This window comes from Vombatus ursinus, unplaced genomic scaffold, assembly GCF_900497805.2.
Source record: "Vombatus ursinus unplaced genomic scaffold, bare-nosed wombat genome assembly UNPS02014932.1, whole genome shotgun sequence".
Lineage (NCBI taxonomy): Eukaryota > Metazoa > Chordata > Mammalia > Diprotodontia > Vombatidae > Vombatus > Vombatus ursinus.
This window is the reverse complement of record NW_020954710.1, coordinates 8,996,875-9,002,086: the sequence shown is the minus strand read 5'-3', so window position 1 is coordinate 9,002,086 and position 5,212 is coordinate 8,996,875. Positions and strand designations below refer to the sequence as shown.

At 50.1% G+C, this 5,212-nt stretch overlaps 1 protein-coding gene across 1 annotated transcript in view; it reads right to left on the bottom strand.

Annotated features, from left to right (window-relative positions):
• Positions 1 to 4,327, bottom strand: part of ERRFI1 (ERBB receptor feedback inhibitor 1) — a 17,583-nt gene extending 13,256 nt beyond the window's left edge. The window contains 1 exon segment of the mRNA XM_027843922.1: positions 4,292 to 4,327. The gene's annotated coding sequence lies outside the window, so the exon portion shown is untranslated.
• Between the last annotated feature and the right edge of the window lie 885 nt (positions 4,328 to 5,212).

Sequence of the window (5,212 nt, the reverse complement as noted above, 5' to 3'; positions counted from 1 at the left end):
TGACCTGTGGATGTGAAGGTCACTGCAGGGCAAGACCACTTAGTAGAGCTCTCATACCAAGCCATCCCACTCCAGCCCCCTTGGACTAATGGTATTTAATAGGTGCCCTGGCATGCTCCATGTTCCAAAACTGTCAGTGTGACAGTATCAGAGGAACAAACTGCAAGGCCTAGTGGAAACCCACGAATGGGACGGGGTTTAGATTTCCTCTGTTCCATGCACAGACCCCACCTCCCCAAAGTTATTAGAGCCACCAGCCCTACGAGGGAGCCAGAAATCTGCTTGACTTCTCATAATTTACTTCAGTAAAACCTCCAAAGACCAAAATCCAAAGGAGAAGGTGCCCAAACCAAGGCCAGCTGCATTTTTGTCATTTGACATTCACAACCACCCCAGGTGGTAGTAGAATAGCCACAAAATCCAGTTTTCCTACCACTCTGGGCCGTGTTCTTTCCACTGTCATGCAGGCCTTGCGTTTATAAAAAGTACCTTCTTTCCTCTAAGGATCTGGGTCATCATTTATCCTTGTAACGCTCTACCTGTAGATGGTGAAAGGGAGTTAGAGGAAGGTTACATGATGACTGGCTGAGACCCCCGAACAATGTAGAAGCATCCAGCCCCACAGTGATCTCTCTTCCCCAGTGATCCCTCACCCTTGTAATGTTAGTTTCAGACCCTAAGCTCTTAGAAAGCAAGGAGACGTATCTGTTTGGAATGATCTGTGATGTAACCAATACATTGAGAAGCAGAGAACTGAGTGCTGGGGCTGGAGTAAGGAAGCTGTTGTTCAGTCATTTCAGTTGTGTCTGACTCTCTGGGACCCCATTTGGGGTTTACCATACTGGAGGGCCTGGAGCTCTTCCACTGTGCCACCTGGCTGCTCCGAGTCAGGAAGACCCAACTTCAAATCCAGCCTCAGACCCTTACTAGCTGTGTGATCCTGGGCAAGTCACTTATCCCTGTTTGCCTCAGTTTCCTCATCTGTAAAATGAGGATAATAGCACCTCCTTCCCAGGGTGGTTGTGAGGCTCAAACGAGATAACTGTACAGTGCTCAGCACAGTGAGTGGCACATGGTACGTACTATATAAACGTTTCTTCCCTTCTCTTTCCTGCAGACTGACATGTTAAGGACATAAAACCCTCTAGTGACTATCGTTCCTAAGTTCTACTTCTATATGAATTTTGCTCTAAATCTTACTTGCTCCAAGGCAATCCCTCCACTGATACCAAATTCAACCCCTCTCATTTAGATCAGCTTTGTGGCCCTCTGGCCAAAAACCAGGAGAAATGATGACAACAAAAACTCGATGACAACAAAAACTGATCATGATCAAAAACAAACAAAAAAACTCCAACAAAATCAAAATCCCAACCCCAAACTTTACTAATCTGTTTTCACTCTAATCCATACCATTAGAGCGACTTCAGTTATGATTGCTCCCAAATCTTAATCTTTTTGTACTCTTTCCTCTTGAAATCTGCTATACTGCCCGTACTTAGATTTCCCCCTGTAATCATAGGGTCATAGATTTAGAGCTGGCCACAGAGTTCAACCCAGACATTTTACAGATGAGGAAACTGAGGCAGAACTGGGATTCAAACCCAGGTCCTCTGCCCCTAATCCAGCATACTTCCCACTGTTTCATAATGCCTCTAGGTCCAATCCAACTAGGCCAATAACTTACATTCAGGACCCTGAAGTCACCTGTTTGACCTGCTGCTAAAAGCCTATATTTATGTGATGTGAATAATGCCAGAACACAAGGAGACTGTGTTTATGTAGGGAGTCATTCATTAGCTTTTGTGAAACCCTGCCAAACCTCCCTGCCGAAATGTGTTCGACTAATTCCGACCACGAAGCATCCTTCCAAATGATTTGGATTAACAGAAGTGTTGTTTCCTTGGTGTAGATACTCAGCTGATGACATTCCAATTCCTGGAACTACCCTTGGCACCACCTTTCCACCTCTCAGTTCAGGTTCACCCTCTAAAGCAACCTGCCGGCATGCAGACAATCAAGTCCATTTCAAGCATGTTAATTTCATCTTTAGAGCTACTATTAGTGTGACCAGAAAGGAAGGAAGCATCAGCCCAGTTTAACTTCTCTGAAATAATAATAGCATTTTCACACAAAAGTTTTCTACGGTATGACTTGCCTTTACTCAAGTAATCCATACTTTTCTGTGATCAGAAAACATGTTGGCCAAAGCCAGTCATTTTTACCTACCCTGTTCAAACACTGAAGAAGGGTCAGAAATCCCTTAAGACTAGCTCATCAAAAAGGGATATGTATTTGTCTTGGGGTCAATCAGGTACCTTCCTTTCTCTTCTGAGATTGTACTAAGATTTGTCTCACGGACAATTTTATTAAAACAAAATATTAAGTTTCTACTTTGAAGGCACTGAGCTAGGCACTGTATAGGACTCAAAAGACCAAGAAATAGTCCTGGGCCTCAGGGAGTTTACCATCCAGAAGATCTGATAAGTTATATAATTTGTTGGTCCAACACCTCCAATCCCTTCCTCTTGGACACAATTAAAAATAAATGCATGCATGAATTGAACTGAATGATGGGTACTGCATACTAATGTCAAAGACGCATGATAAAGACTGCATTTGTTTGTGTTCAAATTTGCTATTATCTAGGAATGATCTTGGGTTAGTAGCACACTGGTAACCAAACTAGAGTCAGCATGTTAAACTCAGCTAGCTCCTCTGGGTTTGGTCTCATGCCAGATCTGGTAGTTGTAGCTGAAAAATGACATACTAGCTTCAAGGAGGGCAATGTGCATGTCCTGCTTAAGAGTAATTTCTGCCTAAAATTGCATTATCACAGAAATGTAAACACAAAGGCAATAAAAGAAAAGTACCAAGGAGTCTGGTGGGATAAGGGCTTCCAGACTACAAAAATACTTAGGCTGACTACTTTCTTATGGCAGAATTACCAAAGCTTAAAGCTAACTAGCTACTTGCTCTCCTGAAGTGAGAGATGAAAAAAAAAAAAAGAATTTTAACCTCACCTTTCTTCACCCCTGACAGTTGCCTAGAAACCAGTCCTGCCCTACCTGTGTTACAGGTGTACCTAAAGTCACCAACACACCTCCTTTAAAGCTACAGTCTCTTTTCTGACTACACTCAAGTTTATGACTAACAATCTATTCATACGTTATCAAGTAAGAGACTTGTTTCTTTCAAGCAATGATGAAATACTAATAAAGACTGAGCAAGCACCAATACTGCCCCAATCATAGTAGTCACCTAATTTGTACAGAGCTATGGACCTCAAGACATTGTTTTCTATATAAACATAGCAAATACACAATCGACCAATAATCGTCTACCTTGTGAGTAAGAGCTCCCTAATTCTATTCCTTTCGAATCACAATGCCAGGGAAATATTTAAGAACCTCTACAGAAAAGAATGAAACAGAGCCACTAAAATAGTATAGAATGTACCATCAGGGTAAAAAAAAAAAAAAAATCACAGACTCCTAAGTACAGGAAACGTGAGCAGAGATTCCTGAAGCTGATCTCGAATCCAATCAGGAGCAATCATGCGCAGGGCAATTACCAAATGCCTCCCAGCAGCCTCCCACCAAAGCTTTTAAGGTAGGATTTATGGGCTATAAGACATTTTAACAGTGTCTAATGCTATAAATAAAACAGTTCTGACTCAAAAAGAAAAAATACCCCAAGCAGAACCCTCAGCCCGCTAATCACTGACGGAGGAGACCTAAAGAAGGCAGGAGACAGGAGGATTTGCTGTGTTCCTGTCTCCCATCACGCACCACCTCCTGGCTGGTGCAGAGGAAGGAGCGAAGTCAGGGGGCTGGGGGGGGTCCTCAGTTTCCCCGCCTGTAAAGCGAGCGGGCGCTGGGCTGCACGGCCCCCGGGGTTGCTCCCCCACCTCGGGCAGCCGCGGGGTCGGGGTGTGCCGGTGCAGGGCAGTGCAAGGCTGCACGGGCTGCACGAGAACAATGGTCAATGGAATGAAAGGGGAGCCGGCCGGGGCAGGCGCACCGGGCTCCGCAGCCTCGGCGCGGCCGGCTCCCCCGCGCGCACCCCGCGCCCGCGCCCGCGTCCCTGCCCCCAGCGCGGGAGGGGCCCCGCGCCTCTTTCATCTCGCACATCTGGATGGAGGACCCCCCCCGCACATCTGGAGGGAGTCACCGCCGCCAGGCCCCGGGTCCCTCCTCCTTCCCGGGGCTAAGGAGCGGGGCCGCCCCCGCAGCGCCGCCGCCGCCGCCGCCGCCCTCCAGCCCCGACCTCAGCCCGAGGGCCCCCTCACCTCAGCGGAGCCGCGGCGGCCGCTGCCGCCGCCGCCGCCGCCGCCGCTGCCGCACGGCCGCCAGCCTCCGTCCCGCGCATGTCCGTCCCGGCTGGCTCAGCGCCGCGGACAGAAGGGCCGGGACATTGCGCAAGCGCAGACACCGCTACCCTGGCCCAAGAACTAAACCCGGTCGATTGCAGGCTTCTGAGCGCCGGCGCCGCCGAGCGCCTTATATAGCGAGGAGGCGGGGGGGTGGGGGGCGGTGCCGTGACGTCCTCTCGTAGCCGGGCTCCTCCCCCCTCCCCCACCGCCACAGGAGCTGCAGCTTAAAGCGGCGATGCCGCGGGGCCCGCGCCGCGGTGGGGTCGGCGCATATGCGCCTTTGTCTTGGGGCTGCCGCTGCGGCTGCTGCGCGCGGGCTCTGCCAGGCGCTGCCCTCCGGGGCCGGTAGGGGAGCTGGGGGGACTCTCCAGGCTAGTCCGGCCCTGGGAAGCCCCGGAGCCCGAGTTTTCCGCGGAAATGTCTAGTGGAATTTCCCTCCGTTCCCCCGCACCTCCCGTTGTCAGGGTGGTGGTTGTTTTGGGGAGCCTACAGACCGCTCGCGATGAGTGGAGGATGGGGTGGGGGAGACCCGGGGGAGCAGCCTTGGGGGTGCCTTGCAGGCTCGGAGCGCAGATGCATTGCCCGACCTGGTCCCCCTGGGCCCCCTCCTCGCTCAAGAACCTGCGCTGGCTCCCTATTCCCTCAGGGATAAAACACGGTCTTCCCTAGAGCTCTTCACCTTCCCGCTCCAGCCGACCTCGCACATCACTGGAGCACCTCATGCGTTCTTCTGTCAGCCAAACGAGCCTCCCTGAGGTTGTCCCTCACTTAAGGTCATAGCTCAGAGCCGAAAAGGACTCTGCCGTAGATCAATCAATAAACATTTATTAACCCCCT